This window comes from Octopus sinensis, linkage group LG2 (assembly GCF_006345805.1).
Source record: "Octopus sinensis linkage group LG2, ASM634580v1, whole genome shotgun sequence".
NCBI classification, from domain to species: domain Eukaryota; kingdom Metazoa; phylum Mollusca; class Cephalopoda; order Octopoda; family Octopodidae; genus Octopus; species Octopus sinensis.
The window spans coordinates 192,016,691-192,030,882 of NC_042998.1; positions in this window are offsets into that span (position 1 = coordinate 192,016,691).

The following is a 14,192-nucleotide window of genomic DNA, read 5'->3' on the forward strand; positions in this document are numbered from 1 at the left end:
AAAGATTAAAATGAGAATAGCAAATAACCCAGAACCCTTGTCCGCTACCGGATCGATTCCAAAATCTAAACACTTCGTGCTAATCCGTTCGTGCCAGTCATGAGACCAAACGTCCCTGAAAGTTTCATCCGAATCCATCGGGCGGTTCTTGAGATATCTTGTCCACGGCCAAACAAAGAAAAAAACACGAGTGAAAACAATACCTCCGCCTTTGCTAAAGCAGAGGTAATTATAATAATAATAATTATAACACTTCGTTTTTAATCACCCTCGGAAGGATGTAAACAAAATCCACCTAAGCAGGATTTGAACTCAGGAAGTGAAATGTCCTAAATAAATTCTAATTATCATTATACAGACGCTTTAATGATTCTGCTTCTTACCAGTAATGAGTGTTACTTGTTAAGGTATTTAATATATGCCATCATATGCTGTCACACTAAAACATCTCTGTCCAATGGTTTCTATTTAGGTACGTTGTGTAGAAGCATATTTAATCTTACACTATCAAATTAACAATTATATTTTCTGACATGAGCCAGTATTGACATACACTGCAACATAGTCATTGCACTTAAACCATTATTGACGCATGCTAAACAGCTAAAAACTTTCAACCGAAATATTTGCCTCCATTTGTATCTCCTTTATTTATTTGTTTTTTTGTAAGCAATTTTTTCCACCAACTTTAAAAGTTGTTTTGATTCTAATTGCAGCTGAATGCTTTGTAATTATTTGAAATATAGTTTTCATTGGATAGTATTGTTGTATTAATTACAGCAGCATATAATGAAGTTTCATTAATTGCTAAAAAATTGGAATTATTGATTTCAATCAACTACTCATACGAAAGATAAACAACAGCAGTAGAGACAACCACTACTACCACTATAATACTTCTACCGTTACTACATGAACTCCTAAAAGAGCTATTGATAAAAATAATGATTTCTCACATTGGCACAAGGTTGTACAATTGCAGAAGGAGGAGAGTAAAAGATTTAATTAACTGGAATACATGCCTGATAATTACTTCATCGACCCTTGAGGCAACAACGGTAAAATTTATCTCCAGTGATTTTTTACTCCAGAATATATGACAACACTACATAAATTAAGACTTTTATTCCAATGCTAGTTCTACACTATCAGCTAGTCAGCAAGATTTTAAATATTGGTTTGCAGACATTCCATATTTGAAAGTTACAGAAATTTAGATATTCTGACACCCGTGTCGTTGCTATCAAGCTCCAGGTCATCCTTGGACTTGCTGACTTGTAGTCAATGCATCGCAGCGATGCATATCTCATCTACGCTTTATTGCTTTCCCCCCATTATCAGTGTATCTAGGACCATCTTATTCCATGCGTTCTATCTTCTTTTTAAAATGATAGGTTTAATTTGAGGGCGATTTACCTAACGTTCTCCAGGTGGTTCGGTGAGGTACTTCTTTTTTTCCAATGGCAATGAAACATGCAAAGACATGTTGAATTGAATGTTGAAACTCCATCAGAATGACGGTTTCTACAGATCTCAAATCTTCAGTGTGTCTTACACTAATTAGGATTTCATGAGTTACTACAACTCAAGAAAACTGTAGTAGAGGTAAATAACCGATCCAAATTCACTAGGTTTAAAATCGCTGCTGCTTTTAGCTCCGTGCAATGCTTTGATCTAGCGAACATATTGTTAAAGTAGTCCCGGGTGTGATTTTGCCTTGGTGTTCCTACATACATATCAAACTACATCTGGAAGTACAGGGCCAGAAGATATTTCAACTCAGTTTGCTGATTCTCTACCTAGTCAAGTATGATCTACAATGGAAAACTGCTGCTGCATATTGGACAGTACTGCAAACACTTTGCAAGTATATACGAGATCACAACCAACAAAACAATACTCAGCTACTCAGATGTGTTGTCTCCTTAAACTGCATATTCCGGTGTTACTGTAGCAGTATAAATAAATACATGCATATCTACATATATGTACATTCGAACGACGAAAAAACAGAGAAACGAGACATGCAACATAAAGAATATTCTATATGTTGCTTGTCTCGTTTCTTTTGGTGTATGAGGATGGCCTCAGAGATTCTAAGGTCGACCCTGTTCCGCTGTGTTGCTTTGATGTGCACTGTGAATTCCCGGGTCTGTCATTTCCGTAGATATTTTTTGATGGAAGTATCTGCCTGCATGTATGTGGGAGAGCCATTATGTCAATATTATTAACACACGCACTGGTTCAATTTCACACCTCTATTATTAGTGAGTTAGTTAAATGTCACACGATCTAATCGATTGTTTGTTTAATTTGGTTAAACAGTGAGTCCTTTGTTTTGTTTTTGTTTGCTCGTATTTACATCCTTTAGTTATATACATTATTTGGTTCGACAGTTTTCTTAGTGATTTTTCTATTATTTCGCTTCCATCTGTTCAGTCTTTTTGTTCTTCAGCGAGTGCACCCTACAGGTGATAGTTTTCCTCTCCGTTTGCTCCATGATTCTTTTAGGCGGCGACAACTTCACGTCGCCACCCACCTTCTGCGTCAAGTTTCGAAATTCCTTTAGTCTACCCAGGTCTACATCCATTCCCTTCTCAGAAAAACTACTTGTTGTTTCCAATATTCCGTCCATTCTTCTCACCGCCTTCACCGGCTCCTCCTCTGCTGAAGACAATTCAGATCCGCTAAAGTCTGAATACATTTTGTCTAAACCGCTGCCAAGCAGCACAAAATTCCTCTCCGACTCTAAAAAAAAAAACAAGCAACTGAATCAACACATGCTCAGTAATCGGACGCAAACTTCTTACCACACAGCCACTACAACGCGTATAAAAAAATTATCTGTCAGAAGTGAGATTCGAACCCACGCCCACATTCGTCGACTAGAATACTTGACGTTCTGGTTAAGATAACATGTACTTTGAGTCTGGCGCCTTAGACTGCTCGGCCAACCTGACAACTTGCAACCTTTTCAATGACCTTCGTCTTAGTCCATTAGGGAGGCCGCGTTTGTCTTCCGGAGACCTTGTTGCATGTGTATGTGTGCGTGTGCTTGAGTATGATAACAATAAACACCAAAACATTAATGTGAAGGTAAGCTAGAGATACAAAGGACAAAAAGAGACGGCAGTGGGTGTGAAATTTTCCTTTTCTTTATTTCTGGGACGCCTAACTTGTTTTCTTTTTCAGGTGCTGAGTTTATTACTTCGTAATTGAGGGAAACGAAACGTTTATAAGGAAATGTTATTTGAAATTGTCTTTATTAAATTCTGTTTCAGTAAAATATTTTTTTATAAGGTCATATATTTTGTTACTCTCCCCAGAGCTGAATCCATACCGATTTAGAATGTACATTATATCTAAGATTTTTAGTATTCACAAATTTACACCCGAACTCTGTAAGTCATTATAAAAATTTTAATCAAAGATATTTGTTCATACACGCGACTAAAATTGTTGCAAGAGGTAATATGAATCGTGTTTTTATACTGACTTCGAAAGGATGACCAGCTTAATCAACTTCAGAGGGATTTGAACTTGTTGAGACTTAATATTGCCTTTTGGGTGATTCATAGTATATCATTCTTTTTTGAAATTACTTACTATAGCCTTATTGGAATATGCTTCAGGCAATTATCAGCTGAGCAAAAGCAATGTGTGCTGAAAATAGCCATCACTTCAAATTGTTGAGCAAATACTTAAGTGTCACCAGGTGAGAAATCACAACTGCTGCTGTAATAGAATCGATATCTGGAATATTTATATCTTATATCGACACCATGGCGATAACACACATCATGGCTGGAAGCTGGAAATTATGATTGACAGTTTAATTCATTCTACTTAAAGAAAACAAAGCAAACTACTTATAATTCATCATAGTCACTGGACAACAAATGACGCTTCAAAGGATTTCAGAAAACTATTGTTTTATGTTGGCATCAAAGAACCGACAGATTACATTGTGTTCTAAATAAATAAGTCTACTGTATGTATACACACACACACACCATACACCACACAACACACACACAGACATATTTAAATATATAAGTAGTAATTTATGTCGTTTTAAATTATATACTTTTATTTGTATACTAGTCAACAGAAAATAAACAGACTGTGTGTATTTTAATGATTTTATATAATTTACAGTGGTCAGCTTTTAAAGTTGAAGATTTAAGAAAATAATTGTATGTTTTTAGTCTGTCCATTCGATGGCCGGCATCGACTTCTTCATTAATTATCAGATAGAACATTTGTATTTGAAATACCAATTGTAGGTTAATTTTTATGGTCGATAGGTATTAATTAAGGTATTTCAAAATGTATCATTTCAGGTTATTAAGTCAATCAAAAGAACAAGACTTTGAATATTTAGACTATCATCGAAGTAATAATTGATTTCACTTCTATTTCTTCCGTCCATCATGATATCAATTGAATAGAAAAGTAGTGGCTTTCGTTTCTCTTTGCATTTGTAGTCTGTCTTTTCATCAATAATTCGATATAAATATCTTAACTATTACAAAGAGGCTGATGCAATGACTCGGTTATCAAGATGTGAACTTGACAAAATCTTTTAGTGCATCATCACTTTTTGTAATTATAAATTTGATTATCACCGGGTGTTGCAAGTTCATTCAATTTTTCAGCCTTTGTACATTCTAAATATACTTGACCTAATTTTCTATTTAAAAAAGCATTGATTTTTGAAACAAGTGTCTAACTGAATCAGCAATGACATGAAATGCAAACTCTAACTATAACAATATATTACTCTCGTTAGATACACATTTTTTCTTTCTTCCTATTCTTCTATTTTCGATTTCATTTGTCTTTCCTTTCTTCATCTTCGATTAGTTTTCGTTTGCTGCTCTTTCATATGATGGCAAGTATTTCACCACTGAAACTCAGTCATAACATAAAAAAACAAGGCCGTAGAATGATAAACAAAGTTCATATTACACATTTTTTGCATAGAAAACCGGCGAACATCCCACTAAAACTGATGGACAAACCTCTGTACGCAGTGTTATTGGGTCACTTTCTCAAAAATCTATGTTATTAGTATGACGGTTTTCTATCATTAAATAATTGCTGCATCCGATATTTACTGATTGATGTATAGAATTTTTGTACCTAAATGCTATTTCAACAGCAAATTTGTGTGTGGGTGTGTGTGTACACTGGGAATGAATAGAGACAATATATCCAAGTGGGTGCCCTACAAGCCCGTTTGTATAATCCAAATTACGATTAACCGCATTATTGGATTATAAACAGATTGTTGAGAGTATAGCCAAGAAAATCCAAATAAAGAAAGGAACAATACATCTACACACTCTTGTTTTTCAGTATTACAGTCAATTATACAGCATATTTATAAGGGGAGGCGCAATGGCCCAGTGGTTAGGGCAGCGGACTCGCGGTCATAGGATCGCGGTTTCGATTCCCAGACCGGGCGTTGTGAGTGTTTATTGAGCGAAAACACCTAAAAGCTCCACGAGGCTCCGGCAGGGGATGGTGGTGATCCCTGCTGTACTCTTTCACCACAACTTTCTCTCACTCTTACTTCCTGTTTCTGTTGTACCTGTACTTCAAAGGACCGGCCTTGTCACTCACTGTGTCACGCTGCATATCCCCGAGAACTACGTTAAAGGTACACGTGTCTGTGGAGTGCTCAGCCACTTACACGTTAATTTCACGAGCAGGCTGTTCCGTTGATTCGGATCAACCGGAACCCTCGTCGTCGTAACCGACGGAGTGCTTCCAATATTTATAAGGTCAATTTCATAACCGATTTTATAGCCGTATCAGGTTTCTAAATGTTTCTCTCTCATTCTTTGCACTCAAAACCCATCATCCCATACCAAATACTAGAAAAACACTCGGGGAGCGCAGACCTCCGCCAAGCAGCTCAATTCCATTTATATACACGCATGCTGAAAATCGCCCAATTTCCCAAACCAATGCCGGCCAAAAAATTACCTTCTTGGCGGGGGTAAAAATAATAAGACAGCCATATGATTTTTTTTAACCCTCTAAAAATGTGAAGGAGTTATAATACATCAATGACAACAGCTAGTTTCACCATACAACTAAAAAGAAACGCCAATTACCTAAAATTTGAGTGATGGAAGCACTCCGTCGGTTACGACGACGAGGGTTCCGGTTGATCCGAATCAACGGAACAGCCTGCTCGTGAAATTAACGTGTAAGTGGCTGAGCACTCCACAGACACGTGTACCCTTAACGTAATGCTCGGGGATATTCAGCGTGACACAGAGAGTGACAAGGCCGGCCCTTTGAAATACAGGTACAACAGAAACAGGAAGTAAGAGTGAGAGAAAGTTGTGGTGAAAGAGTACAGCAGGGAGCACCACCATCTCTGCCGGAGCCTCGTGGAGCTTTAGGTGTTTTCGCTCAATAAACACTCACAACGTCCGGTCTGGGAATCGAAACCGCGATCCTACGACCGCGAGTCCGCTGCCCTAACCACTGGGCCATTGCGCCTCCAAATTTGAGTGATACACACACACAACATCATGGTCGGAAAAGTAACGGTCATAAGAAAAATAAGGGAGAAGGGAAATGTCCACGATCAAAATAAATTATTAGTTTGATACTTTGAGAAATGCCGCAAGTTAATTAAACCTTTTCTAGCATTGTTCTTTCTATGAATACAGGTCAAGATGTAGACAGGAAGTAAAACGACAAAAATCTGAAGAAAAAAACAGAGTGCAACCAAGGTGATAATGCCCGCGTGATACCTGATGACAAAGTGGTACTCATTGTGTTCAACAGAGTAGATAATTGGGGGAAAACTATATGTGATAAATAGCATGAAATCTACAATGGAAAAAGTTCCTATTCGGAGTTTAGCGATATTTTTTTCTGATTTAGAGGAAACCATTTAACCGTAAATGTTTCTTCAATAGAAGGCTTAAATACCATCAAATACTTTCGTTTAGGAATTTCTTGCAGTGAAATTGCTCCACTAGTTGTATGGAGAATTCCATTTTGCCAATTTTTTCGCATCATTGTATTACATTTTAAAGAAATTATTATGGCATTATTTAGTATGCAGAATGGACCCTGGGAGTGTAATCCTGAACTATATTGTTGCTATTCATAATGCGTGAAACAACAATCTCACTATCTAATCTCTCTCTTGGAATATACATACATACATACATACATACATATTTCTTTACTACCCACAAGGGGCTAAACATAGAGGGGACAAACAAGGACAGACAAAGGGATTGAATCGATTACATCGACCCAGTGCGAAACTGGTACTTTATTTATCGACCCCGAGAGGATGAAAGGCAAAGTTGACCGCGGCGGAATTTGAACTCAGAACGTAACGGCAGACGAAATACGGCTACGCATTTCGCCCGGCGCGCTAACGTTTCTGTCAGTTCGCCGCCTTACATGCATACATATAGCTTCTGATCTTAATTGATTGGAAGTGTTATCATGTACATTGTTTTGTCTTGGTATAAAAGATGGGCTACAGCAAATAGTCTGCTCAATACCACAGATGTGCTTGTCACTTGTTTGACCATAACCAGTTGAGCATGTCCCTTAAGTGGCTGACGATATATGCATCTCTAATCACGAGCAGAAGTAGTGGGGGAGCATCATAGCCATGTGTTGAGAAGAATTCTTTGGGGTTTGGATAATTCACTTTTGGAAACATGGATGTTTTGTTCAACATCCTGAAACAACCCTTAAACACGGACCTTTTGATGGCCTACTTGACTGAAGAAAATGCTAACTGCCCTCCCCCCCCGCAAGGTCATGTTCCGTTTATCGTGATATTAGATCACTATGTCGCGTGCTTATGGTTGTGATGCATGTGCCTGGTATACCCTTATCAGATAGGTATTCATGATGGTTATACCGGGCTTCGTATATTTTAGCTCAGCGTCACTTTGATGGCATGCACTGCTTTCTCACTCATACACACCCCTGTTATTGAATGCATACACAAAGATCAGCACAAGGAATATTGGTGGGACGCGTCCATCAAAACATCTGTCCATCAAAACGTCCATGAAGACATTAAAACAGCCCCAAAACAGCGGGGCTCTCTTACTTCAGCAAAGACCTGGATGGAAATCACTCAGCATACAAAAAAAGACTATTCATGGGCATGTTCCCTGAAAGCTTGAAGAAGACAGTGAAATTGATACGAAGTAGCATATCTTTAGTACCGGAGCTGTGACTTCGCAATACCTATTTCTTTATTACCCACAAGGGGCTAAACACAGAGGGGCCAAACAAGGACAGACATAGGTATTAAGTCGATTACATCAACCCCAGTGCGTAACTGGTACTTAATTTATCGACCGCGAAAGGATGAAAGGCAAAGTCGACCTCGGCGGAATTTGAACTCACAACGTAACGACAGACGAAATACCGCTAAGCATTTCGCCCGGCGCGCTAACGTTTCTGCCAGTTCGCCGCCTTTGGTGACTTCGCAATACCGAGAGGTCGTTGACTAACCTCGAGAGGCTCCTTGAACTTAGATCTCTGTAGCCTGTTGAGAAACAGTACTCCAGAGACCATTTGGCGTTCACACTGACAAGTCGCAGCTCCGGTGCTACAGGCCTCCTTTTTGGTCTATGTCTATGTCTCCTACCAGTTGGCCTGGATTAGAAGAAGCTGGATCCTTCAAGCCAGGCCAACTGGTAGGAGACATAGACATAGACCAAAAAGGAGATGATTGGAGTGGCTGTGTGGTAAGAAGCTTGCTAACCAACCACATGGTTCCGGGTTCAGTCCCACTGTGTGGCATCTTGGGCAAGTGTCTTCTGCTGTAGCCCCGGGCCGACCAATGCCTTGTGAGTGGATTTAGTAGACGGAAACTGAAAGAAGCCTGTCGTATATATGTATATATATATATATGTGTGTGTGTGTGTATGTGCTTGTGTGTCTGTGTTTGTCCCCCTAGCATTGCTTGACAACCAATGCTGGTGCGTTTACGTCCTCGTCATTTAGCGGTTCGGCAATAGGGACCGATAGAATAAGTACTGGGCTTACAAAGAATAAGTCCCGGGGTCGATTTGCTCGACTAAAAGGCGGTGCTCCAGCATGGCCGCAGTCAACTGACTGAAACAAGTAAAAGAGTAAAAGAGTATAGTATAAGTTGGTCAAGCTTGGGAATCTTTCTGGGAATTGTAAAGACGGTTGTTTCTCAAAGGACCATAGGGTAGAAGGTCTTGGGGTCTCAACCCACACGACCTTGCCTGGAACACTGAGAGAAGATAGATGTATTTTATACATGGTTTGCTTTTACACCAATGTACTCTTACGTTAGACACATCATATAGTCTTCATATATAACAAGTATAGAAAGTATTAGATGATGAATGCAATAAACTGTGGTTATGTGGTTGTAAAGGTTTGGAAGCACTCCGTCGGTTACGACGACGAGGGTTCCGGTTGATCCGAATCAGCGGAACAGCCTGCTCGTGAAATTAACGTGTAAGTGGCTGAGCACTCCGCAGACGCGTGCACCCTTAACGTAGTTCTCGGGGATATTTAGCGTGACACAGAGAGTGACAAGGCCGGCCCTTTGAAATACAGGTACAACAGTAACAGGAAGTAAGAGTGGGAGAAAGTTGTGGTGAAAGAGTACAGCAGGGATCACCACCATCCCCTGCCGGAGCCTCGTGGAGCTTTAGGTGTTTTCGCTCAATAAACACTCACAACGCCCGGTCTTGGAATCGAAACCGCGATCCTATGACCGCGAGTCCGCTGCCCTAACCACTGGGCCATTGCGCCTCCACTGTAAAGGTTTAACTATACTCTGAACAGCGAATGACTTATACCGAAATACTTATATCGGTTCTGATGGTCATAAATCTAATTTGTATCAGCTATTTCAGCCATAAATATTTCTCATCCCTCGGCATCCTTGTCTCTGTATGTCTGTTTCTGTCTCTGTCTCTGTCTGACTGTCTGCTGTATGTCTGTCTCTGTATCTGTCTCCGTATCTCTTTCTCTGTCTCTGTCTGTCTGTCTCTCTCTCTCTCTGTCTCTGTCTGACTGCCTGCTGTATGTCTGTCTCTGTCTCTGTATCTCTCTCTCTCTGTCTCTGTCTGTCAGCAGACAGCGGACTCGCGGTCATAGGATCGCGGTTTCGATTCCCAGACCGGGCGTTGTGAGTGTTTATTGAGCGAAAATACCTAAAAGCTCTACGAGGCTCCGGCAGGGGATGGTGTTGATCCCTGCTGTACTCTTTCACCACAACTTTCTCTCACTCTTACTTCCTGTTTTTGTTGTACCTGTATTTCAAGGGGCCGGCCTTGTCACTCTCTGTGTCACGCTGAATATCCCCGAGAACTACGCTACGTTAAGGGTGCACGTGTCTGTGGAGTGCTCAGCCACTTACAACGTTAATTTCACGAGCAGGCTGTTCCGTTGATTCGGATCAACCGGAGCCCTCATCGTCGTAACTGACGGAGTGCTAAAGATATCTAATGAAACAGAATCAAACGTTATTTGTTGCTTTTACCAGCTGATTTAAGTATCAAATATATTCTTACCGAGTATTTTATATAGTTTCCAATTTTGTATTAATTGCTTTGTTAATTGTCTCCTTTGTTCGTTACGTTTGCATTGTAAATGCATCAAAGGGTGTTTACATTTATTAGTTATATGGTTAATCTCTTTTAATCGAAAGTTTTCATCCCTCCCTATTACATATGTGAAGTCTTATCTTTCATTTAGCAATTAGTACTCTCCACAGATAACGTTCAACTACCGTACCGGTAGTGCTCAACTAGAGAAAACGCTGTTCCACTAGAGCTGACAAACAAAACCTTCATCCATAGACATTAGTGGTAGCGCAGAAGTATTTTTGTCAACTGTATTATTTCGATAATGGAACTTTGTTGTTTATCATCTTACTGATTTTCGTGATTTTCAAGTGATTTTAGTTAACTAGTTTTAGTTTCTCATAAGTTATTGGCTACAATCAAGAGTTATCTTTATATATAAAAGTGAGGTTGTGTGATGTCTGTCTCCTACGATTTAGATTCCTAACTACTCCCACATTTTGCGGTGCAGTTTAACCAAAACCAGGTATCTTATAGTCGTGATTCATATCGAGCGCTTCTGGGTATTAGCGCACGTCTACGATGAGTCTACGATTAAAAAAAAAAATTACCATCAATTTTTCCCATTTTTAATGCATTTTTGGCATATATAAGGGAAGTAACTCTATAAATTTATTATTAAATCTCAGAACGTAAAAAGCTACAGTAACACCCCCCTCCCTTTGTGGTTAACCATATTGAGATGGCTATTATACTTTACATCTCTAAAAATGCTTATATAGTTATTTCCCTTACAAACCCGAGCAACGCCGGGCGATACTGCTAGTGTCATATAAGTTTTGTTGTTTATGCAAAATAATTCGTTATTCACAAAACTCTTCCATCATTTACTCTCACCAGCTCTGACATCCATGAACTCCTACAGAAACTACTCAAACTAGCTTTATATCTCCGCTCACTTCATAAACTTTCGGCTCTTCTTTCCAACCCCAACATCACTCAAAACCCAGAGAGAGAGTAAAGCATTATTTCGAAGTAAGAGGATGGAATCCATGTATGCTTACCTAAGTGTATAAAACAAGAGGACAAGAAGTAATAAAGAGAAGCGGCGAAGCTACATGCAAGAGACTGGGGATAAAATATCAAAAACTAACAAGGCGCAGGAGTGGCTGTGTGGTAAGTAGCTTGTTTACCAACCACATGGTTCCGTGTTCAGTCCCACTGCGTGGCACCTTGGGCAAGTGTCTTCTACTATAGCCTCGGGCCGACCAAAACCTTGTGAGTGGATTTGGTAGACGGAAACTGAAAGAAGCCCATCGTATATATGTATATATATATATATATATGTTTGTGTGTCTGTGTTTGTCCCCCTAGCATTGCTTGACAACCGATGCTGGTGTATTTACGTTCCCGTAACTTAGCGGTTCGGCAAAAGAGACCGATAGAATACGTACTGGGCTTACAAAGAATAAGTCCCGGGGTCGATTTTCTCGACTAAAGGTGGTGCTCCAGCATGGCCGCAGTCAAATGACTGATACAAGTAAAAGAGTAAAGAGTAAAAGAGTATCAAAATGAGATGAAGATATATTAAGATAAATTAAGATAAACGAAATAGAAATAGTGAAACGGGGAGAAAAAAGACTTCTCTTCCAGAAGAATGTATTTGCATATTTATTTAGATATCTAGTGGTGGTGGAAGCAGTCCGTCGGTTACGACGATGAGGGTTCCGGTTGATCCGAATCAACGGAACAGCCTGCTCGTGAAATTAACGTGTAAGTGGCTGAGCACTCCACAGACACGTGTACCCTTAACGTAGTTCTCGGGGATATTCAGCGTGACACAGAGAGTGACAAGGCCTTTGAAATACAGGTACAACAGAAACAGGAAGTAAGAGTGAGAGAAAGTTGTGGTGAAAGAGTACAGCAGGGATCAACACCATCCCCTGCCGGAGCCTCGTGGAGCTTTTAGGTGTTTTCGCTCAATAAACACTCACAACGCCCGGTCTGGGAATCGGAACCGCGATCCTATGACCGCGAGTCCGCTGCCCTAACCACTGGGCCATTGCGTCTCCACAGATATCTAGTAATACTAACGACAATGAATGACAACTATCCAAAATAATTCTTGTGTTCATGTGTGTGTGTGCGTGTGTGTGTGTGGTGGTGGGGGGGGGGGGCGCGCATGCGTGTACATGAGCAATAAGTTATATATTTAAATATTTAACCACGTATGTTAAATTTGATTGCATGACGTTTCCGAAGTTGTCATCTTGAAAATAGCGTGTTAGCTCTAAAATGCATTTCATCAATTTGTAATACTTGCTGCAGTTTTAACACCTATAGAGCCCGAGGGGAAATGTTTAGAAACTAACAGAATACCACAGTCACAGCTGTTTTATTTTGGTACCAGATAATTACACACTAATCAGTTGTAATTTCTAAGTCGAACCAGGCGTTCTTTAAGCTTCCATTCATACCCAAAGACGTGTTATCACAACTTCTCTGTATCAGATTATGTACCGTGTTTCCAGAATCAAAGGAGCATGTTACAATTATTCTCCATTCCACTAATATTTCCTTTTAAGTAACATTTACTATTTATTTCATTTTCGACATGGTTTTATCATTATCAAAAGCCTAAGATGGTAAAAAAACCTCATGAGTCATTTCGTCCGAATATCATAAAAGAATATATAGCTATAAAAAAACACGCCTCTTCGTTTGCATATTAAGTAATTGAAACGGTTTATGATGGTTAGTTGAACATCAAAATACACCATTATAAAACTGAAGGTTTATTTATATATTATAAACTGAATCACTCTATCGGAGTGTTGTAATGACCAAATATTCTATTACTCTATTGTATAGAAACCCATTACACTGCCTTATATAACCGAATAAAACTTTAAAGTAATTATATTTTCTCAGTCACTGTGCTGGCTGTGTAGGGAAATTAAATCTAAAACAACTTTCTCCAAATGTTTTAGAGAATAATTTTACATCAATATGATCAACATAAAATAATTTAAATTTCTAGACGGAATTGCTGCCAAAACTACCGTTTCTGCAGAATGCAGCAGAGAGAGAAACGACAACAGACGTATCTTTGAAAAATGTTCTAATTATACATAATGCTCTATTATAATATTATTTCCGGTTATTAAGCCAAACATTATGGCGAAACACTTTTAATTCGGCTTGTTTAGAATCACTTAAATTCTTCACTAACAAAATGCTTAAAATCATTTATTTTATTGTTTTTTCGTGGGTTTTAAACAAACAGCACACATAAAAATATATACCTTACTATGGACAATAATTAGTTTTAGAAGTAGAGGTAATTACTCAGATCGTATTTCTGACTAACAATGAAAAATCCAGAGGCAACAAATTTTTTAAATCAGTTTCCTTCTTGATTCAAATATTTCACAACGCCTGCTACTAAATCTTATTCCGGGAATCATAACGAAAAATCTTGCCACGATCGTCTTTGCTTTTCATCTCGGAGTCACTAAGGTAAGGTACTCGTCACATACAAGGCTGCAGCGAACTGACTATATCATCTCAAAACAGTGAAGCCATGTACCAAAATAAGAAATCAATATTCTTAAA